We start from the raw sequence: 24921 nt of genomic DNA on the forward strand, positions 1-24921 counted from the left end.
TATATTAACATGCAGAGTGTTGATGACTCTCCCACAGTATCTGTGACAGTTATTGTGGCTGCTCTCAGAAATTACTAATTAAGTAAATCAGCAATAAGGATAAAGGATGACAACTGAAACAGTTTTAATTCATGATAAAAATCCCTCTGAATAATACAGAATGCACTTGTGCTTTAAAGATTTTGAGAAATGCCATCTTCTGAGGAAAAAAAAAGGAAAATTTACAGTTTATCATTCAGCCTTAACTGAAGAAATTACTTTTAAATCTTGATTTCACTGAAAAATGTTATTTTGGGGATAACTGTAAATGCCTGATGCAGGTGATGCTATTCCTAAGCACAAAGGTGTTGCTCCCCTTAGCAGTGATTCCACAGAGAGGGAAGGTTTTGTGGAAGCACATAAAGGGTAGTTTTTTGGGATACACACATGCCAATCTCTAAAAATGCAACTGAATGTCCAATAAAAAATCTTATAAATTTCAGTCCAGTAAAATCTAAGGTCGGACCTATAAAATAATAGATATTTTCAAGTGGTCTTTCCTCTCACCATTGAATCTTCATTAAGACAAAGGTGACAAGATTTTGAGAGCCTTGTCAGTGGGAGCAGTGAGGGCAGCAGTGCTCACCCATCCCATTCCTGCCTCAGAAATGCTCCTTCCAGTTGGCACAAAATCCCATTTATTCCAGTGGACTCGCATGTCCTGAGTGGTGCAAGAGCTCTGTTTCTGCAGTGTTACTAACCCATGCTTTAAACCTAAGCATGGAGCTGGGTTTAAAGCCAAACTAGTTAAACCAAAAGCAGTTCTGTGTTATTCAGGCAACAGGAATGACCAGGAGAGAGCTGGGAGATAGACTAACTCACTAGAACCTTCTGTGTGTACCAGACAAGCATTAGACAGACATGTAAAACTCACATTTCCTTTCCTAGCCTGGACAAACTCAAAGAGCAGAAATTGTTAAGCTACAACAAGATATGCAAAGAATAAAACATCTGGCATTGAGATCCAGTCCGTTCTGGAAAACAATATAGCTGTAATGTTTTTGCATACTTTGAACATTCATAATGGAATGGCACTATCTCTAGAGCATGGATTTTCCCAATATCATTTTCATCTGCTGAGTGAGCCAGAGTTTGTTAACCATCTGCATATGTGCAGCATGGATTTTAAAAGTAATTATTTTTGTAGCATTCCAAATTGCTGTTGCATAAAATAGCATATATTTCTCAGTGAAACTGCTGGAGGTTATGCAAGTCCTAAACCACCATTTTTGCATCCATTTTGATTTAGCTGTTGTGCAGCTCCAACACTGCGTGTGTTTGTTTTGTCTCAAATAAATGCAAACAATGTGGATTGAAGTTTGGAGGTCCCTGGCTGGTGACAGCACTTGTAGGGAAAGGTTTTGGTGATTTGTTTTTATGCCTTTAGGGATAGATTTGGGATAATATCTATCCTGACCAAAGCCTACCGAGATTTAATTCAAATGGAAATTATTCAGGTGGGGTTTTGCAGTGGAAGGAGCTTCATTTGGATACCTGACTCTCTTCTCTCTTTCCACTTTTCCTACAGAATAAACACCACTGAAATTCTGATTTACAAAGGAAAAACCATATCTACAACATGTATTTAAGGCTAACCATGGTTAAGGTTCTGCTGTTGTCTTTACTGTTCTTTATAATATTGTCTTTATTATTTGTTAATCTTTATTGTTTTCTATGCTTAGTATTCTTGGAGGGAGAGGAGGATTCAGTCTAAAGCCTTCTGCTGTGTAATTGGTGATTTCAGTAATTAGAAATACCCTTGGTTTCTGAAATATTTACAAATATAAATAAAACAACTGAGCGAAAACAACTTGCCTTCAAACAACAACTTCCAGTGGGCAGATTCATGGAGACAATGAAATTAAAGCTGTACTTAAACCTTCATAAAGAGAAACCTCCACAGAAAACTAAGTGAAGTCTAACATGTATTTACATTTTTTATGTACCTAAAACAGAGTAATTTCTCTTCAGGACAGACAACAGCTCCCAAAAAATAACTGCTCAGCACATCCCAGGCTGCCTGAGCTGCACCTTCACTCAGACAAGCTAATCTGAGCAGATCTCTATTTATTTGAAAGGTCAGAATGAGACTAAATACCTCAAAACAATTGAAATAAAAGTGACTGAGGACTCTTACTTTACTTCAACTTTCTTTTATTTCAGGAAAGAGGATGGCTGGCAGTCAAATCCATATAATAACTCACACAAAATCAGGAGGCTTCTGATAAGTGAGAAGTACTACACCTTTGTGGCCTCAGGCAAACAATTTTTTTCTGGTGGATAAACAACAATATCATACTAACATGTGTAAATTCTACTCCTTCACGCACAAATTCCATAATTATTTTTTCAGGCTTTGATAAACAGCATGAATTCTATATTATGCATGGTCCTCCTCTGTAATGAATAAATTTGCCTTTTAAGTCTGCAGCCCTAATACTGAATGGGAAGGAAACATGAAAAACAGAAGAGGAACTGTTTCAACAAGTTGATTGTAAATAAGGTTAAAAAATAATTTAAAAACTAAAATCAAACTCCCTAAAGTGTATTCAAGTTTTATAATGATTTCCAAATGAGACCATTCTAAATGTAACACCTTCAGACAGCTGTAAATTTGATCTAGAGCACTAACAGCCACAGCAGTGATTTCTAATCAGGAATTACCAGCCCCCATCATGTCTGGTACATTTTTTATTCATAGTTTTCCGTTTTTCTTTTAGTATCCATTTAACAGAATTGTTGTTTTGTTTTGTTGGGGTTTTTTTAACTAAAATGAGAAAATCGTACTGTGGCTCAAATCAGTTTAAAGCAAAGACAGAAATTATATTGCCACTGCAATGAAATTCCTTCTTCTTTTCCACATGTTCACCAAATTTTAGATTTTAGATCCAACTCAATTCTAGGGTGCACCCAAATGCCTCCACTCCACGTCCCTCACCCACACACCTTGAGAGCAACTCAAAGTTTGGTCAATGTGGTGGGATTACAAAGAAGAAAGATCTGCCTGGGTGATTCAGACTGCAGCAATTATGGAATTAATTATTCAGGAATGAAACAGTATAAGGTGTATTACCCCACAGAATTCCCAAGATGGACCTTGTCTGAGCTTTGCAGGTCCTACCTGCCCATGACATCGACCAGCAGGCTGTGGAAGAGTGAACATATATTTTTTATACATTAGGCCTGCTTCTCCTACTGGATAATTGTACACATCACTACGAGTGTGGGAAAAGTACCACTGAAATCAACAGTATTCACATATTTAGGGTGTGCACAAGCTTCAGGATTGAACCAGGACATGGTACCAGGGACTAGAAAACAACAAAATATTGACTTTGCCTGCTTTACAGAAATTTGATTATGTTACACTATTATTACTAATTATCACTATGAATATTAAGTCAAAAAATCAGGGCTACATGTAAAATGATTTCTCCTTGATGTTAAACAAACTAAGCCAAAGAATCCTAAAGAGCTTTCAGTCAATACCTCTGAGCTTTATTGCTTTATCACAAAAGACTCCCTTTAAAAAAGAGACAAAATATGACACCAAAGAGGACTTGCACAGCATCTGATATAGTTTAAAATCAAATTATTTCATTCTTTATGAACCGTTTAAGTGATGGGAACCTTGTTAATCCCATCACAGAATACACCTTGGGACATCAAGGTGGTTTTGTGTACCTACATCTTCTCTTCAATGACACAGTTATTGCAAGCTAACAATTTCTTCCACTCAGTAAACCAACTATTTTTCCCCAAAACTTCATGCAGGTACAGAAAAAAAGTACAAACTGAAAATAATAGTTGAAAATCTGATGTAATACAGTGATCTGATCAAATACCTATTTTATCAACTAAACTCTTCTTTGCTAAGGATAACTGCTCAGGTCTGTGTAAGCTGTGGTCTCTGTGTAGTTTTCCCCTTATGAAAAAGTAGTTCAGAAAAAAAAAAAAAAAAGCCAGGAAATTATAGTTAAAAAGCTGGAGATTCCCACCTGGCAACTGCTTTGAGTGCTACTCCAAAGGGCTGCCACTACAGTGTAAGGCAGTGTCACTCCTAATAGTATTTTATTAAATCAGGATCTAATTCAATTACAGCTGCTCTCCATATGATCAGTTCCCTTCACTGGAGAGGAAGGATTTCCCTCTTCACACGTTTAAGGCAGACTTTGTGTGCAATGTGATTATTCAGCAGTGGGAGATGACAGGCGATTCAACTCTTGCTCAAGCAACCCCATAAATCTCTGCTGACATCGCCCAGATCAAAACACAGCTCTTAAAAAAACGCTGCTTTTTGTTAAGCTTTCTTGATTTCATTCTCCTTTCTTGGTCTCAAGTTTGTTTTGGGATTACAGAATCCCAGAATCACTGAGGTTGGAAAAGCCCTCCCAGCCCACTGAGTCCACCCCATGCCTGATCCCCACCCTGTCACCCAGCCCAGAGCACTGAGGGCCATGTCCAGTCATTCCTTGGACATCTCCAGGGATAGTGAATCCAGTACCTCCCTGGGCAGCCCCTTCTGATGCCTGACCACCTTTTCCATGAAGAAATTCCTACTGTTGTCCAACCTGAACCCCGCCCCCCCCCAGCTCACAGGATTTCTCTCTCTCTACATGCAGTTGTATGTGTACAAGAAAAAGAGCAAGGGAGGGCAGGACAGTCTTGCATCAATACCCACACTTCAAACAATAAAAGAGAATTCAGAAAAAATTACGAGCTCTGACCTATCACCTCCGTGGTTTTATCCCCTCCATGCAGAAGAACAAGGTTCACTTTATAAATCATTACATTTTTACAGAAATACACCTCTATTGACCTTTGGATTGCCCACCTTTTTAGGATGCCCTTAGGGCACAGAAATGCTGGAAACCTAAATGAAGACACAATTATAGAATAGAATCACAGAATAGTTTGGGTCGAAAGGCACATTTAAAGGTCATCTAGTCCAACCCCCTGCCATGGCCAGGGACACCTTCCACTAGAACAGGTTGCTCCAAGCTTCATCCAGCCTTGAACACCTCCAGGTTCTCTCTCCCCTCTCATAATCCAGCCTATTTTCCCCTCAGGGACCAGCCCTTGGAGTCATTCCAGTGTAAGGAAGGGCAGGATGCTGAGTGCCCTCAGTCCCTGCCCCAAGCCAGTGGGTTTCCTTCTGCAATCCCATTGCAAAATCAAGATCCTGTGTACCACAAAGCTCCTTGTTTCTGGACTGTCCACCAAAGTACATAAAATTATTCAAACTGGCAGCTACTTACAGATGTAGAACCTGCATTCTTTTCTGGTGTATTTTAGTCTAAAAGCCAAAAACAATTCTATCATTTTCCAAGGGTAGGAAGATCACAGCAAATTAAGAGCAAACTAAGAAGGCAAGCATCTGCTGAAGGGAAGGTGGTGAGAGTGGAATGGAGATACTTTCACTTAGCCATATTTTTGATTAATTCATATAAACTTTCTGAGCATCCCTGTGTGGAGAAGTCCCCCGGGAGCTTGTCACTCTCGCTGCTGTAGCAGCTCCTGTCACTGGAGGGCACACTGCTGCTGCTTTCACAGTCTCTCACAGCCTCAGCTCAGCCAGTTTGGGATAATCTTTTTTTTTCCCCTTTTAAAAAAAAAAATTATCTCTCCAAATTATCTGAATGTATGGGTCTTCCTTTTCTAGATCTCTGATTGCTAAATTGTACAAGGAAAAAAAAAATCCCCAAAAGTAAGAAGTCAAGAAACCCAGAGTTTTTATTTCCTGCAGTATTCCAGACAGTGTAACTATTCATTAACTTTAAAGCATACAGTTTAAAATTCTGTTTTTCTTTGGTCTCGGCTTTACATCCTGGAGTTCATTTAGCCCCAAACCCAATCCCTGGCTCTGATTTTATGCTTAATATAAGGAAAATCGGGCTTCCATCCATGTAGGCTGTTATGCTTATTCAGCATTTCCTGTAGGTACTTGGGAAAAACCTGACCCAGGTAATCTCCTTCCTATGGATATGCATTGAACCCAAAGAAAATTCTTTTTCACTGTGTCTGGGCTCTTCTGGCAGAGCTCTCCGGGCTGTTGAGCATCCAGACAGTGTGAAACACTGAACTATGGAACAAATTGCAAAAGAATTAAAAGAAAAAAAAATCCTAAATGTTTAAAGCTCACAGGGTAGAAATAATAAAGCAATGAATTCCCTGAGACTACCTGTCTTATGCAACCCTTGTGTAGCCTAGAGGGGTAATTGCAGCCCTCCATATTCCTGTCAGGTTCCTCCACAGGACGAGGGAGCCCTGGAGAAGGAGACCACAGAGGCAAATGCACAAACAGATTCCTTCAAAAAGGGCCCTCTGTGTGGTTTCTCCTTCCTGCCACAGCCTACAAGATGCAAATTTGAGCCACCCAGGGCCAGGAAATACATTTCACAATGCTGATGGTCTCCTCGGTGCTTTTGAAATCATATTGTGACCCATGGCTTGGAACAGTTGGACACAACTACTGGAGAAGCTTTTTGGAAAGTAATTTCATTAGCACACAATATTGGCCTGACTGCCTGAAAAGTCAATGGTAAAACTCACAGTGATTTTAATGAGAGAAGAAGTAGGTCAGTACTGGAAAATCTCATGCACAGCCTTTATATTCTGTCACTGACTCCTTGTGATCCCCAGAGAAAGAGGAATAATTCTGAATCTCCACTAGCAAAGCAGGGAAGGCAGTTTTACTGCCCAAGCTGGGGTTTTGTACAATCTGTAGAAAAGTCCTTTACAGCATAAGAGCTTAACTGTGACACTTGCAAATAAATGGCAAATACATCTTTGCTGTTGCCCCAGTATTTCAGACCATCTCACTGCAACAAGTTTCCTTTAAAAATAAAACAAGTCCAAAGTTAAAGGAGTTCAGATTAAGATATTTTAGAGTCATTGTAACAAGTTGCACGTAGATGTAGAAGGTGCTGGAGGACACACAGGAATGTCAACAATTCCCTGTCAGACACAGGATCAATTCTTAATTCCCTGCCCAAATGAGGTTCTAACACAGCCCATCCTGTTCAGACTCTGACGGTTTCTTAGCTCCATTTACAGCCTGAGTTTGTCTTTGCCTAGAATGTTATTTGATCCCACATACCTCCCAGCCCAGCCCCTGAATGCTTCATTTATTAATCTCATATTATTTCCTCTGCAGGCAAACGAAAGGATTCACAGTTGATGATCTGGGCTGGTTGTTAAACAGCTGGGTTCCCTTCCAAGCCTTTTCCACGCTTTGCCTTTTCCCATCTCGGGAGTCCAGCTCCAGCTCTGTTAGACAAACTCCTCAGCTAAAGGAACAAATTAAAACACTGGAATCCAAACCACTTTAGATTGGCAACCTCATGCAATTGCTGAATCTCCCTAAGCCATAACAAAACTGTCATTGAGATCAGACCCCTGTTCCCAAAGCCTTCATGGAAGTTTTCCATTCTGGCTCGGCTCGTCACGTCGCTGATATCCCCACGTCCTCTCAGTGCTGAACACTTCAGCCCTGCTCCAGTTACAGACTTCACCAGCACAGGGAAGGACCAGCACTCCCTGCAGGGCTCTGATTTACTGCACAACATGGGTCTGTGGGGTGAATTCCCCACTCTGTCCCCAGGACGGGGATGGTCCAGCACTGAGGATGATTCGTCGGTTCCCTTGGTCAACCTCAGAAAGGGCCTCTGGAGAAAGAGCAGGTAGACCTAAACTGGAGAAAGAGCAGGTGGATATAAACTGCAGGTCTGCCCCTCAAGGTCACATAATTCCCCTCCAGAACTACATTTCCAAACCACGTTGATATAAACTTCAGGTCTGTCCTTCAAGGTCACAAAATTCCCCTCCAGAACTGCATTTCCAAACCATCAGCTCCCTACCAGTGAGGAGCATCACAACAGAACATCTGATATTGGACAAACACGGCTAATTCTCCAGGGAATCGTAATTGTGACAGTGAAATATGATGATGGACGAGGTCAAATACTTTCTTCAAAGAAACACGCTTGAAAATTATATTGAAAGCTTGACTTAGACAGATTGCAGGGAACTGATCCAGCACTACAGTCAAAGATATTTTTTCCCCGAAGAAATCAGTCACTGCACTACACAAGACTTTCACAGACACAAACACAAACAGAAAAATAATTTGATGTTTATTCTGACTTATCTTCCTGTGTTAACATCATTAGGACTTGTCCATACCGGAATATCAATCAGATCTTGTATGTGTTTTCTTGTAATACAAGATGAGGTCTTAAAAGATAATCTGAAAAGTTCAAGCCAAGTTAAAAAGCCCAAAACGTTAATATTATAGATAAACCTCCATCTATTTGTGCCTGAGAAAGGAATATTTTCTATTCAGCAGATAAAACCACCTTATTACATATTAAGAATGGATTGCAGCTTTGCTTTCAGGGAGACTAATATTTTTATGTTCAGATATCATTCAAATTCAACAGGCCACAAAAGTTCACCCAATATTCCATGCCCTTGATCTTTATATTTCCACACTCAAATGACTAAAGTATGGTGTTGCTTGATAAAATTCCATGACATAACAGTTTGCAAAGGAATCACAGGAATGTAGGAGTAGAAGGAATCACCTGGTAATAAACATTCACTTTGGAAGGGTGCACATAACATCAGCTCTGTTCATTTGAGGTTAAGAAATACCCAGAATCTCATAATAAACCAGAAGCATTCAGAAAAGAAGCCTAAAAACCAGAAAATCTGCTGTGCTACAGATGGACAGCAGCAGAGATCAAAGCTATTGTCACTGTCTCAGATCCTTCCATCAGCAACAGATTTCCAAGAGAACACCCAGGCAGCCAAATTATCTGGAGATATTTGTACTCACACATCTACCTGTATTTTATGGGAGAAATCCTATGCTGCTCTCAAAATAAATAGGCATTTTAAAAACAAAAAGTATTTCACTGAAACAAATTTCTACAGATGAACAATCTGGTCCAATGGAAGGTGTCCCTGCCCTTGGCAAGGGGTGGAATGAGATGAGCTTCAAGGTCTCTTCCAACCCGTATCGTTCTGTGATTCCATGACCATACAGATAAAATATTAAGCATAAATTAAGTACAGTGGCAACCAGATGAATTACAGTTGGATTTCATTATCCACATCCATCCAGATGTTCTGGAAATGATTCATTATAGATACATTCTGTAACTATAGAGATAAGGAGTGGAACTAAATGTCTGGAACACATTTTACTGATCACATCAGGATTCAAAGGTCTTCAAATCCTAGCAGGTTAGTAGCCACGGACACTTGAAGAAAATATTCTCATATAGTGTCATTCTGGCAAGCTGATGCACACATTAAAACACATAATTAGATGGAATTTATTTAAAAAAGAGGTGTTGGCAGCTGCAAGATGTCAGCTGTATTTATAATAATAAACCATCCTTCTGGGGAGACCAACCCCCCACAATTTTCAGTAATTAATACAAACCCCAAACTAAGTCAGTAACGTTAGCCAAGGGTAATAACATGAGCATATTTTGTTGGTAGAACATCATCTATTTTGCTTTTTTCTGGCACACAACATTATTGCTTACATTCTTTTATGGCATCTGAATTTGTATTATGGACCTACATGCTACTCCACCCTAAAAGCACAAGAGCTTCTCTGTACACCATGAAATGTCTATCATCTGTTCTTTGGACATATCCAGCTTTCAGGTTGGATAAAAGAGCTTTATTTCCCCCTGCAATGAATTCTCCCCTCAAAAACGTCCATTTGGAGAAAATATTTAAGCATATCAAGCAGCAAAGTGTGCTGAAAATCTACCCTTCCCTGAACAGGGCCTGCTAAAATCCTGCTGAACCACTGATTACTGGAGACTCCTCCAGGGCTGAAAAAAAGTTCCTTGTAAAAGATAAAGAAAACTGAAATTTCATATTAATACCAACAGACTTTGATCTAGCAATATATCTACAAAATGTTATTCCAGTATCACATTCTAAATCTTTGTCTCGAAAATGATGTGGATTGTCAGAACTTCATACATAAATTTATAAGGGCCCATCTTTAATTTCATGCAAATGACAGTCCTAAATGGCCCTAGTAAAATAGTCATTGTCTTCTACTGTCATAAATTTCAAACTTCTTTCGGCTTTTCACGAACTCAGAAGATGAATGACACCCTAACTGTTCTCATCACACATTACAGTGGCCTTGGCCTTGCACTGTACTCCTCTGCTGAAATATTCAAGTTCCAACCAAAAAAGTTGATATTGAGGAAAAGTTTGAGCAGTTCTGACATAAAATGCCCTATAAATTTGGAACATTAAATGTTTTAACATGCTCTAAATGGACCTCTTACATCCTCGGTACAAATGTGTGCCATAGATGCGGCACCTGGGGTTTAGTGGTGGGTTAATGCTGGGTTAATGGTTGGACTCAATGATCTAAGAGGAATTTTCCAACCTTAATAGTTCTATTATTTGATATTCAGTTCAAATTCATGATTATTTTGGAGCCCCTTATGCTGTACTTTGAATAATTTGTTACCTCGAGGGTTTTGTCCAGCTCTCCCATTTCTGTTACAATAATGACACTTTCTACAATCCCTCCTGAAAAAAATTACTAAATGTTTTCCTTCAAAGTATTTCCTCAGGAGGAAAAAAAAGAGTGGTTTCTAAGACTTTATCCAGAAATACTTCTCTCCAGGACAGAAAGCAGGAAGCCAAAGGATTTCCCAGCTCTGCCATCCTACATATTTACTGACCCTGTAGTGGTAATAAATGTGGCTGAGTGAGCTGATCCGTGGCCAGGCTGTGATGTGAACTTACTGGGACCCAAACATGGCCATAACTTGGAAGACTACTAACTAAAAAATGAGTCTAATGAGTCCATTTCCATGCTAGTTCTCTCTCAGGATTGAAAAAGAACCTGCCAGGTCACCAAGGGCAAAGTATTGGTTCTTGAAATGCAGAGCCGGGAGTGTTGGGTCATAGATATAAATAGTTCAAACCGATTAGTAGTAGAGAGGTTCATTTACTAAAACTTCTACATGTAAGCCTCCTGCAGAGCTTCTGTGGCTTCAGGGACACTAATCACACATGACAAGGACCTCACAGTTCTTGTTCTGCATCATTACAGAAATTTTCTTGTGGCCTTTCAGGGGTGAGAGAGTCAGAAGGGAAGGTAACTGTTGCCTTTAGTTCATTCAGGCCCCACAGAAAAATCACAGTCACAAATCTTTCCATAAAAACATCACAGAAATTGGCCTGGGAGGTCACCACTATGGAATTAATACTTGTAATACAGAGTAGACTTACTACATGGATGGTTCAGGGTCCATATAAACACGAGCAGTGAATTCCCCTGTGTCACGACAACAACAGATATCCTTTGAGGGAATGCAGAACCAGCAGAATATCTGTGACTGCTCTTAAAAATCAATTATTAAATTTCAAAAGGGGGAAAAAAGTCAGTGGTAGAAATGAGTGGTTCCAGGACACTTCTCACACACAACAGAATAGAAACAGAAAAAAACAAATTCACTACTGAGAACATGAAAATGATAAACAAATCATGACTAAGGAACCACAGGAAACCAGAGCTAGCGTAGAGCAGTTTATGCACAGAGAGATTAAAAAATGATTTCTTAACCACTTGTCAAAGCCTTTATTTCAGAATAAGTGTGTTATGGTCCTTCTGCAGTAGGACATCACTGCTCAAAATATACTTCTGAGTGTAAATATAAGAATCAGTCTTTAAAATCTTTTTTTTTACTTTGATGATAGATATATCATAAGAAGCCTCTGTGTCCTAGCAACAACATAACTCTTGCTAAACTCAGGCAACTGGAAAATCAGTCAAATTCAGACACAATTAAGATTAAATGTCATAACTGGCAATGTATGAAAAATACTAGGCCTTTCCAATTTAACTCTTTTTTTTTAAAATTCTCATCTCCATATCTTTTGCAATGATTCATGCAATGACATCAGTAATACATGGAAATAAATTAGAAATTACTTTTGCTACAGTATCTGAATAGCACATCGGTTGTTCTCTAGGCATGTCTGAGTGGAGTCCCCATTCTTCTCTGAATCAAACACACAAAGTTCATAAAAAGCATGAAGGCAACCAAGCTCTAAAATGGGCTATTTTAGTACTAAAATCACATCCTAAAACCCTTTCTAAGACTCAAGCTTCCTAATTTTTCCTCAGCCCCATTGTCAAGTCTTTGTTCATTTGAAATGGAAGAGGAGAGATTTAGATATTAGGAAGGAATTCTTCCCTGTGAGGGTGGTGAGGCCCTAGCACAGGTTGCCCAGAGAAGCTGTGGTTGCCCCATCCCTGGAAGTGTCCAAGGCCAGGTTGGATGGGGCTTGGAGCAACCTGGGCTAGTGGAAGGTGTCCCTGCCCATGGCAGGGGGCGGGAACTGGATGGTGTTTAAGGTCCCTTCCAACCCAAACCATTCTATGATTCTATAATTTGCTAGTGGGTGCTAAGACTCCTCTCTGTGCTCTGTTTGAGAAAATCCTATGTTTCTGAATCCTGTTTTCCTCCTTCCTAAATATAAGGTTTTCTATTTTCCCATAGAATGCAGAGCTGCTTCCTGTTTTACATAAACTTCAAGAATTAACATCAGTCAGTCAATTCTGGTATCAATAAAATTGTTTCTTCAAGATCCCAGAGAAAATTTAAAATTGCACATTATTATAGAATCAGCATATTTTCCAGACCTTTAAGTTATTAGGTTTAATTTTACTTCTGTGTTATGAAGTGTTTTTTTCTTTACCACAAGTTTTGTAAGCAAAGGATCTATCCAATTTATTCTCTCTCTTTGCTACCTGTTGTCTTCCTCTCTACCTCTTCTCTTCCTCAAAAACATCTCTTTAATTAGGGAACAGAAAAATAACGATATGAAGAATCCACAGGAACCTTAAATGAGTAACGTATCCCCAGATCTAACCTGTTCTTCCTGGACAATTTTTAGTCAGGAATTATCATGTCATACTGGTTTCCTTATACATTCCTGACATAATTTCCTAAAGGAAAAGACAGTTTCCCAACATCCCCTTTTAGTCCCAGCTGGGCACTCTACCTTGTACCTGGTGTGCAACTTCCAAGGTTAAAGGAATGAGCATATTTTAGTCCTGCCAATAGTTGCACTGTCAATCACATCCTTGGCATTCATCCCTTGCTTGGACTGAGGCATTATCTTAATTTTTCCTTATCTCTGGATTGCAGTAATCCCTTCCTAATAAATTCTGATCTCAGAATCCCTCCTGGAGTGAAAACTAAAACAAGTTTCAGCAGTCCAGCTGGGTGCATTTCCTGACTTCTAGGGCTGGCCACAATGACTCTGGTTTTATTAATGACAGTTCCTGTTCAGCCTTGCTGGGCAAGAAGGGTTTTCCGTAGAAGATTCCTATGGATGTATCCTATCTGAGCCTCTTTTCTCTGCCATAACCTACAGAAGTCACACATCAGCCCCCTCCTCAGCCTGCTGTGAGCAGCTACAAGTGGTGCCCAGAATGGAGCACTATGTGGGATACAGGCTGTGTGTGTAAACCAGGGGGCTGTCACAGCCTCCTCTCGCGCTTTTTGGGGAACACCTGATTTCATGCCTGAGTGCAAACTAGGTGAGTTAACTTTGTGACCTCATGACATCAGTAAACCTGTCAGCATCCAGAGTGACTATATTCCCACTGATTCCTTAGCCTCACAGTACCAACACCACCTCTTGGATCTTCCAGACTATCAATCACGACTTCTCTACTGCCTTCATCTCTATTTCACACACTCCTTTTTCCTCTGTTATCATGTCAATAGTTCTTTTCCTACTGATCTCTTTACATGTCAGTGCTAAACTTTTACCAAAGGGATCTCCATTTCTTTTAAATACCCCTTTCCCCTGAATAAGCAGTGATGGTCAAAGTCCTACTTCTTCTTCAGCAGAAGACTCGCCCAGCTCAGTTCTCTCTGTCTGTATCCAGTTTCTCCCTCAGACTCCATCCTGTTGTTTCTCCACCTTTGCTCACAGAGCCGTTAAAGACCATGAGTCTCATTTAAGGAGTCTGATATTCCCATTAGTTAACTTTTGTCAAATACATTTCTGCTAACAACGCAGAGCTCCAGAAGACTTAACTGGGTTCTGATCCAGCCCATGTCCAAAGTGAGTTATGGATTTATATTCAAATGGAGACACATTTCTGTTCAGTTACTCACGAGGTGCTTTACACTCCCAAAAGTTAAAAAATCCAAACTTTTTAATAGCCAAAAGCTAAATTTTACATTGTTTCATTCACCATCAGGCCAGTTTGCTGCCACACCATGAATCCAACATGTCACACATGAGCCAAGGGTGGTATTCCTGAGAAGTGACCATTGGTCAGAAGCCTCAGACCATCTATGTTGGTGTTGATATGAAATCATAATCACAGATAAAGATCCTGCCTATATCCCACATTCCCACCTTTTACATTTGCTTAAAAACTCATGTGTAACCTATACACAAGTCCCTTCCTGCATCTCTCTTCCAACAGTTCTAATAATGCACAAGAGCTACATGTGTTTTACAATCCCACAACAGTTTCAGAGCACTGCCCAAGGCAACTGTCACAAACAGTAGCAGCCTCTGAGGTGATGCCTTCAGATAAAGTAAGAAGGAGGAAATTGCATCTGGCTGATGTTCAAGATGAATTCCATTTTTAAGGTAAGGAAGAGCTCAGGTTTCAGACTGCAATCACCAATGCATGCTGATTCCTTCAAAAAATATACAGTAATGCAAAATTTTTGAATCTCGTGGGATCTGCAGTTCTTGGAGATGTCAGTTATCATCTGCTGAATTTTCCAGACATACCTGCCCTTGTATGGTCTTCAGGAAATGGAGGCAAGATCCACAGAGCTGAGATCAGATCTCAGTCTCATGCTGTATGTTGAAAAGTTTACCTGCATGGAAAAATCCATACCCTGCCTTTACAGAATCACAGAATCAATTAGGTTGGAAAAGACCTGTGAGATCATCAAGTCCAACCTTTGACTGAACACCATCATGTCAACTAGACCAGGGCACTGAGTGCCATGTGCAGTTGTTTCTTAAATACCTCCAGGGATGGTGACTCCACCACCTCCCTGGGTAGCCCCTTCCACTGTCTAATCACCCTTTCTGTGAAGAAATTCCTCCTGATGTCCAACCTGACCCTCCCCTGGTACAATTTGTGACCATTTCCTCTCGTCCTGTCCCTTGTTCCCTGGGAGAAGGGCCAGACTCCCACCTGGCTACAAGTTCTAATGGGAGAACTCTGGGAAAACCAACAAAAGAGGGATTTTCTCCTTTCAGTTCTACTGCTAAAAATTGAAATGTTTTCATTCTGAACTGAAAACAGGTAACTCACATCCTGTTCTGATACACCTCTAATTGTCTTAACAGTAGGTGAGGCAACATTAGTAAGACCTCCAAAATTCCCCCCAGCTCAGAAATTCCAGCAGCAGCAAAAACCCTGGAGATGTGGTTTCCAGATGCTGTATGATCTTCTGTGGTCCCTCTGCTCTTGAAATAATTTTCACCCTTCTGGAACTTTGTAAAAAAATATGCACAAAGCAGCAAAGAAGAACATTGGAGATGAGAAAAACAACCATGCCATGATTAAATGTGTATGGTAATGCCAGTGCTTCTCAGGGAAGTACAGAAAAAAGCAGCTGGCTATTAAGACCAGGAACACAAGACAAGGTATCCACCTCTCTTCAGACTTGTGATATTATAAGGAGAATTTCCAAGGAGAAAGCTAATATCACCATAATATTACTTTTCCCAGGAAAATATATATGTTTTTGCAGAACAGGATTCACTTCTGAAGCTGAACCAACAAGTAAATTATTCATAAGAGAAGAGATAAAAGACAGAACATTTCTCAGGCTAAAATATTTAGACTCCCCCAGCTCTGACAGTGTGATCAAACTCGTACTAACTGGGCATACTGGGAATCAAAATGAACCCAAATTAAGTGGTACAAACTATGCATATAAAATACATAAAGTTGACAAAAATGAGAACTCTCCTTTACCTTTTCATCTTTCACGTTGAACCAGTTCAAACAGAGCTAAGCAAAGATGCAATTAGTCAGTGCTCTAACATTGTGCTACTTATCAATATGTGAGTGTAACACCTCAATAAAACAGGATGCTCAAAGGGCTGCTAAATGTATCAATATTCAATTACCCAGTGTTAATAAAGCCATTAAAAGAGAATTAACAAGGGTTTACTTAGGAAGTATCTCTGTCTGACATTAGGTGGCTCTTTAAACATTTTCTAAAGAAATACAGTAAAAAGCTACTAAAATATTTATGCAATGCTTGCATTAGTTCTATTTAACTGGCATAGCAGCAATAATAGCAGCAGTTTTAAACTCCTTGCTTCTCAGCACCACATGATTATCCACTAGTTATGAGGGATAAATAAATTCCCAGTCTTAGAATTTTAATGCTTTTCATTATAAAGAAAAGGTCTCCAAATCCTTCATTAAAGCTCAGAGCGTCACCAAAATTGGATGCTTCCAACTGTTTGTTGAGGAACTGATAATACAGTGTGCTGCAGCAACATCCCAGGCTGGAGCTTGTCCCCAAGGCTCTTGTCTACTCAGATGGTCCCAGGTGGAAAACTAGGTCTTGCCCCAAATTTTTGTTCTTGTGAGCTCAGGCAAAACCTTCCTGGATTGCTCAGAAAGCAAAGGCAGATTATTTCATTCGAAGAGATTGTGCTGGTGCAGCAGTTCTGGGCTCTGTGGCTCCTCCTCTATTCCCCAGTAACAAAAAGCCTCCCAGGACTTGTTAAATTAGCCAGTGTAATGAAGTCCAATTCTGTGTTACTTGCACAGGGACTGGAAAAGATTTCATGTTTCCATGTACATAAACAAAACCTGGCTCAGCACACCAGGGACCTAAGAGGTTTATAAAATATAAAAGACATTCACATTAATCTGTTAAACAATTCATTCTCTACCCTGCCCTTTCCTACTAAGTGGATTCATTACTTATAAAAAATATATATTTGCTGCTGACTCTTATGCTGATGGTGACTCACTGCTGGACCCCAACCCCTTGGGGCTCTCTAGGGGGACAGTGATGTTGCCCTGGGGCACTGGGCTGGTTCCACCAGCACTGGGGGCAAATGAAGGTGCAAGTATTTTCTCTCCCTATTATTCAGAGGATTTGGGTGCATGCCAATGTCAGTTTTGCTGTAGAAGAAGGACAGAAAGTCTTTGTGACTGCACCATTGATCTGAATTAAATTATTAGGAGGTGTGGAAACAAAACAAATGAATTCACTCCTTGGAAAATAAAAAATTAAGTAGTTTCTCTGATGCTGCTCAGACAATGATGAACATTTTCCTTCTAGGAATTGCTAAGGGACAATGTTGGTCTCTTCTAGAACAGGTTGGGTAAACTTCATCAATATAAACCCAGCTTCACATTCAGGCACCTGTGACTCCTCTCAAAGAAATCTCGTTTGCAATTTTGATGGACATTCCTCTACATGTGTATAAAAATCCATAATTATTTTCTGAAAATAACAGCACTTATTACTTAAAAAGATCAAACAGGTGCTACTAAATACAAACATCCTAACAAGAGCCAGCTTTGTTTTACCTTTAAAAAGACCATTATACCAAATCACTAGGCCTCTGAGTTCAAAGAAAGTCAAATGCATGCCCTGCTTGAAGATTATCCACATAATAGTTTGGAAAGACATTAACTTGCCACAGTTTACACCCCTAAAATAAAGTGATGAAGACTCTTAAAGATGACGCAACTCCTCTGCGAACAAAGAACAAAATCCAACCCAAAGGTGAATAAAAGTTAAAATAGCAGCTACTTGCTTTTGCTTGCTTTGTTTTCAGAAAGCACTAATAGGTCCCCACTTCTGTAATAAAACAATTAGATCTTTCTAGTGCATTTCGTCCTCTCCTACCCAAATATTTTGTTTCAGAAGCATTTATGTTACAATCACTGCTGGGATTTATGCTACCTCAGCACTATAACCCAACTAATGTTGTGATTTTTTTTATTTTGTATTTGGAGGGTTTGCTGCTTATGTAGAGGTAAGAGAGATACTCCACATTTCACTCCTTCTGTAGCATTCAAAATCCCTGCTGTTTCATAGGTCAGATTTTTATTTGTCCAGCTACAACTGCCCAAGTTATTAAAGGGGTCTGTGGAACTTGTTAAACTGTTGTAGCTTCCACCTACCCAATCTCCAACTAGATTAGTTTCAAATCTAATCAAATTATGATACACCTACAGGCACCATGTGATACTTGCCCATTTTTCAGCCACATGCAAGAGGGCTGAACACTCTTATTTTCATTTTGAGTCCTCTGCCAACTTATGGCACAGTCATCTTTCACGCAGTGACTGTAAGAGCGTCTCTTTAAAGCCCATTTCCAGCCAGGGGACACATCTCCCACAGGAAATGGTGCTGCACTGGTCTTGACACGTATTGGAGAGAAACAAATGTGTACATTGGATTTATGAGTCACCCCAATACATTTATTAAGCGTTAAGTTGTGCTTTTACAACTGGTCTTCATCAAAGATATTTCATCTCCGAGCCAGAGCGTCATCCCTTCTAATGACTCACAATGAAGACTCATTCCATTTAGCTTGATTTTACTGGCTCATCAGCCTCTTGTTCTCTGGGGGCAAAGTTGTTCTTTTCAGCATGTTCAACCCACAGAGAAGTGGCCATTAACTAGAGTTTCTCATTGTGTAAGAATCAGCTAATCAAGACTGACCAAGAAATAACTGATGTTGTGATTTAAGAAAGGGAGACATCTGCTTGGAATTATCCAGCCTGCTTTTTCAAAACTGATAAGGCATTTACTGCCTTAGAGTTCAATTAGAGCAAGGAGAAACAATTCTGGGGGATGCCTGGGGTAATGTGGAATTTGGTTTACCTGTCACTTGGGAGGGGAAGGGAGATGGAGAGCGCAAAGGGCAAGCAGAGACCAGTGTTGAGGAGAAAAGGCAGAATCTGCCTGTAAACCACAAGTCATAGCAGGCAAAAATTCTAAGCTATATACGAGGGGCTGTATGTAATATAAAAAACCCTGTTATTTCCATGGTTTTCAGAGATGGAGCAAATGCTAAGTTGTGAAAATATCTCCACTTCCATTTCCTAATTCCCTTCAGTTGTTTTCTTGTTTTGGTTTTTTTGTTTGGTTGTTTTGGTTTGGGGTTTGGTTTGTTTTTTGTTTTTTTCTTTTATGTTTTTTAATTTATGTAATATCCAGAATAAAACTAACAATTACATGTGACAAATTCATTTCTCGTGTAAATGAGGAACCATTCCCCTGAAGTCAGAGCAGGCTGTGTATCTGTATTTCTGATTAATTTGGTGAGGAATCTTGCTTTACTTTATTTCTAAATGTCATATACAACTTTTCTGAAGCCAAAACTTTACTTATTTTGATCAGAGCACAGAAAAACTGTTATAAAACATGACCTTTTCATACCTAAGCGCTAGCAGGATATGCTAGGCAGATAAAATATGTAACATGATAAAGACTGCATTGAAACTGAGCCCTGACTGAACATAACTCTTTTTTTCCTTGGGGAAAGCAAGAGCATCGGATAGGAAGAGGACAGTGTGCTTTTCCTGGACTGAGCAACACAGAAAGTGCAGATATGTGGGTCAGATGAAGGAACAGGCAGGCTCTGCTCCCATCCCAGGAGGACTGGGGAAACAAAGATTGCCAAGAACAGTCCCATTTCAGGGGAACATTACAGCATACTCAAATTACCTTATTCATACAAAAAGTACATTTCCACACCAGCCAGGTACTCGACTTTTTTCACAGCTCCTTCAAATGAACAAGTAGCAGGTAGTAAGATAAAAGCCCAGGAATAAATTGGACCAATTTCTTGAAGGAATCTGTCTGGATTACTGAGGCCAGACATCAAAGAAGGGGAAAAAAAGCACCCTATTGCCAAGCTTATGTTTCCATATATGTATTTCCTCCCCACTCAGGCCCTTCATATAGACTCTGCTTTTTGCATCAGCCCTCTTGGCTGATATCTCAGTGCTCATACCCTGCTTTTCATCTTCTAAATGTGAACAAATTCATCCTCAAGGCTCTGCTGGAGGGTAACAAAAAAAAGAAATACTGTGATCCCTCCTTCCCCTCCGGGTGGTGAGAGGTGACCTGGCCTGGACGTGGCTCAGCACCTCCTGGCCCACTGTGCTCTGCAGGAGAGGATGGGTTTGTCCAACAGAGCTTTCTGCCACCCTCTGCAGCCCTGAGAAACTGCTCTGTCACTTGGAAAGGAGCTGACACTTTCTGGAAAGACTCTCAAATTTAACATCCAGGAAAGTATCTGCTTCTCCTCCGAATTCAGCCCTACACAGGAGATTCTTGTCCTTACATACCTGTCATCCGGCTTTTTCTCTCTTTACATCTTAATTTTTATTTTTTTTTTTCAGTCTGGGTCTATCCTTTTCTTTCCCTTTTTTTAATTTTTTCAAGAGGCAGAGCTTGCCTGAGTGGCTGTAGAGGCACAGCTGTTGCAGCAAGCAGCTCTGCAGACATGCCTGCTGCCTGAGTCACACATGCTGCGCTCAAAAAATGGAAAAGAAACCGTTACATCAGTGGTGTTGAATCCCGTCGTGCCCAAAGAAACATCCAGGAATCACACTCTGTGCTGACACTTCTTTCTCCTGCTTTCCCCCTTCCTTCCAAGGACTTAGTGAGAGAGGAAGACCCCGATATTTTTGGAGAGGGGGGGGTCTGTGCACAGCGACCACCTCAACTGCGTCCTTGGCAGAAAAGAAACTTAAAATAATGACGACTGCCCTGCTGTGCCTATGGGAATTCATGTACACCTGGAAATCCCTCCCAAAGGAGTTCTGAAAAAGATTAAAAAAAAAAAAAAGAGAGAGAAAATAAAGAAGAACAAATAAAGAAGGAAGAAAGGAAAAGGGGGAAAGAGAGGCAGATTAGACCGAAATTTTTGTGGAAGTTCCTGCACTCACTTGACTGAGATTTTATAAAGGAAACTAAGGTATGAATTCTTCATGAGAACAGGATGACTTGTTTCTCCTTAGCTCCTTAAAAAAATTCCTACACTCAGTTCTTCATAAATCTTTGTTCTTTTAAGGCTTTGGGAATGTAAAATCATCTCCCCAGGACCTCAAAATACAAATCACATGGGACAGAGTGTGTGGGGAAGAAAAAAAATCTTCTTCTTGACTTTCATTTATCAAAACTCCATGACCACAGCATGGTAAAGCTGCCAAACCTTAGGATTTAAGCATAACTGTGACAATATTATCAGGGGTTTGCTTTAGATTTGGTTTGGGTTTGGTTGGTTTGTTGGTTTTTTTTAAGTTTATGAAAAAAACTTGAGGACATGAATTTTCAGTATCTGAAAAAATAAGAAGATCAAAAGGACCTCAGATACTTGCATCTTGCATTTTTTTTTCTTTTTTTCTACTGTTGTGACTTTTTTTACCATTTTGTTCTGATATGGACACACATTGCCAGGACACAGGTGATTCTCCTCCTCCTGCTGCTGTTATGTCCCTTCTGCCATCCACCACACAGATAAAATCCTAGGGGGGCAAACTCAGGAAGTTCAATTACTTGAACCATAGAATCATGGCAAGGTTTGGGTTGGAAGGGACCTTAAAGCTCATCCAATTCCAACCTGTGCCTGGGCAGGGACACCTTCCACTAGACCAGGTTGCTCCAAGCCCTGTCCAACCTGGCCTTGGACACTTCCGGGGATGGGGCAGCCACAACTTCTCTGGGCAACCTGTGCAGGGCCTCAGAGCCCTCACAGCCAACAATTCCTTCCCAATATCCCATCTAACCCTGCCCTCTGGCAGTGGGAAGCCATTACCCCTTGTCTTGTCTGTCCAGACCCTTGTCCAAAGTCCCTCTCCAGCTCTCCTGGAGTCCCTTTAGGCACTGGAAGGGGCTCTAAGTTTTCCCTGGAGCCTTTTCTTCTCCAGCCTGAACAGTCCCTACTGTCTCAGCCTTTCCTCATAGGAGAGATGTTCTATCCCTCCAGTCATCTTCATGGCCTTCTCTGGACTTGCTCCAACAGGACCATGCCCTTGTTCTCAGTACTCCAGAGCTGGATGCAGCACTGAATGAACTATAACACAAACAGGTGCCAAGAGCTGCAATAATCTGACCTATAGAAAGTCCATCACAGAGGTGTTTAAAGGAAACAATAAGGTGTTCTCTCCCTCTTAGATGTGTAATCTGTGCCTTGGGGATGCATGTGCTGTGCCCAGCCCTGTGCCTCGTGGAGATGCTGCTCAGCTTCCGAGGCAGAGAAGCAATATTCACAAATGTTTCTGAAAAGCAGGAGAATTCTCTTGGTTTTGGCCTGATATCTTTACATGTGTTGTGAAAAGGAGATCAAACAACCCAGGCAGTGCCGGGGCACCGACATTGCAGAGCGGAATTGAGTATTTCCCCTACTCTGCTACTGAAACGCCGCTTGTTACTGTCAGAACAAATTAAAAAAAAAAAAAAATAAAACCAAACAACAAACCAACAAGCAGAAGGCTTCTGAAACTTGCCCAAGGAGCAGATATCAGGAACACATGAGGAACCCTTGGGAGGTTTGTCAGCAAAGCTGGGTCCAGCTGGACCCACCCGTCCTTCGCCTGCCAACCTGCAGGATGACCTCGGACATGCGATGCTCCTGCGCCACGTGGGCTGGACTTGGACTATCAGCAGATTACAAGGTTTCCAGAAAGTTGTTTTTATCTCCTGTCTCCCCCCAGTTATTAATTTAAGCTCCTAGATGATTGCATTCTGTCTATGTGCTCATTATGTTCAAGATGGGCTGACCTCAGCCTGCTCACAGAGGGAGCACACATTCCTGTTTCCTGATAGCCAGCTCTCCTCCCAGCCTCTCTGCTGAGCCATGTCAAACTGAAATGCTGAAAACCTCACATTCTGCAGTGCAAAGGGAGATTAAAACACAGTTCTGAAAAATATCATATTCTACTGCTGCAATATATTCAGAGAGCAAAACCTAAAGCACGGTAATTCTTTATTAAATTGATTGCAGCAGCAAGTATCTGCCTCACTATTATTGTTATATCTTTAATTGGAAGGACCAGCTCCAGGATTGCTCCTACTGACAGACAGTAAACAAGCAAAACCTTGTGTTAACTTGCTTCAAAGCTGTCAAATGATGAGGCTCTGGAAACTCAGGAAAACACTCGTGTAGAGGAAACAGGACCTGTCCTATCCATTGGACTAATTTTTTTTGCTATGGGAACAAGGTCTGTAGTTCTGTGGAACACACAGAAATGTCTAAACTTCTCACATTTCAGTTTCTCCATCAAGAAAGAACATCATTCCCTCAGTCCTTTACACACACCCAGGCTACAGAGGAGCACTGGCTCTCCTGACCCCACAAATGCCCCCAGAGCCAGGGTTTGGGCTGTGAGTAGGACACAGTCCTCTCTTCTCTCCAGGGGACTTGGTACAGTCCCAGTGTCCCACTGTTTTATGGGGCATGGGAAGAGAAGAAGTTTGACCATGTTTATTATGACATTCAACCACAAGAAGGTCTCGGAAATACAAATTCCAGTCTTTTTATCCTCTCCACTTCCAGCATCTTATATCAGGATATAATATCTTCTCTCATTGTTCCTTTCTTTTGGTGTATTTACATAAGGAGTCAGAACTCTTTATGGAGGTTGGAACTCGATGATCTTTAAGGTCCCTTTCAACCCAAGCCTTTCTATGATTCTGTGATTCTAAGGAGAGAAAAAACAGGCCAAGAAAGCAGCAGTTTATCTCCTGATGGAGCTGAACCCTTTCACTTCCACACACAGCTCCAAAATGGCACAGCCAAAGGTAGCCTCAGCCACACATTTGCTAATGCTCAATCACAGAACAAATCTTAGTATCTCAATGCCCACCCTAAATATGCCATCCTTAGACCACAAAAATGTGGCAAATACCTGTACCCTTAGAGCCACAGATTGATCATTCCTGTAACAGTGGTAGCTGAACTTTCACATTTCAGTCATTTAGACCATTTGACTGTTGCCATTGCAGAAAGGAAAAACTCTTACTTCCATTAAAGTGAAACTTTTACTTCAATTACAGTGAAATCCCAACTGTCAGCTCACTCTGAAACGCTGCAGTACAGCTGCCAGCTCCAGCACTTGCAGATAAAACAGGTTGAGGTCACAGTTTTTTGGCAAAGCTACAGCACAGAATTATAATAGTAAGTATATTCTGACAGGTCCCAGCGCTCTATTTGGGATTTGTTTGTTTAGATTTGTTTCCTCTATCACTATTTCAAAGCCATTGATTCTACATAAGCAAGTCAATTCATTAACAAATCTCGTCAGCTATTTTCTTTGGCACTGGAAATGGGTTGTTTCCCTGTTAAATTAATCCAGCTCCAATGTCACTTGAACACCAATCAGGGCTCCTATTCACAAAGATCAGGCAGAAAAGAAGAGAGAACGACTTCTTTTCTTCTAACCACAAAAAGAATATAAAATATTTCTGAATGCTAGAGCCTCATTGGAACAGGTCACATCAGCATCATGCATTAAGATGGCTACTGCCTGCTTTTCAGCCCAGGAAATGCTGCTGGAGCCTCTTCAGTCCTAGAGCTGAGGTTCCAAAGTGACCTCCAATACTGGGCCATTCCATCCCAATACATCCTGGGCACTGTGTCTCCATGAAGAAGTTGTAAATGTGCAAGGGGGACAGTCAGAGATGATCTAAACTTCTGGAGATCTCTGACATTCAAAGGGATTTATACGATAAGATGAAGGCTTATACCATGGCCTGAGGTGGATTTTACCTCCTGATAAAACAGAAGAATTTTTACTGAGGGACTAAAAGGCAGCAATCTAACTTTCTATATTGCCTTTTT

General features: G+C 40.6%; 1 protein-coding gene across 1 annotated transcript in view; it reads right to left on the reverse strand.

Moving 5' to 3' along the window:
* The window catches only part of ADAM12 (ADAM metallopeptidase domain 12), a 182910-nt gene that overhangs the window by 106499 nt on the left and 51490 nt on the right, over window positions 1-24921 (reverse strand). The window lies entirely within an intron of this gene.

The sequence above is a fragment of the Chiroxiphia lanceolata genome, chromosome 8 (genome assembly GCF_009829145.1).
Source record: "Chiroxiphia lanceolata isolate bChiLan1 chromosome 8, bChiLan1.pri, whole genome shotgun sequence".
In the NCBI taxonomy this organism is placed as follows: Eukaryota; Metazoa; Chordata; class Aves; order Passeriformes; family Pipridae; genus Chiroxiphia; species Chiroxiphia lanceolata.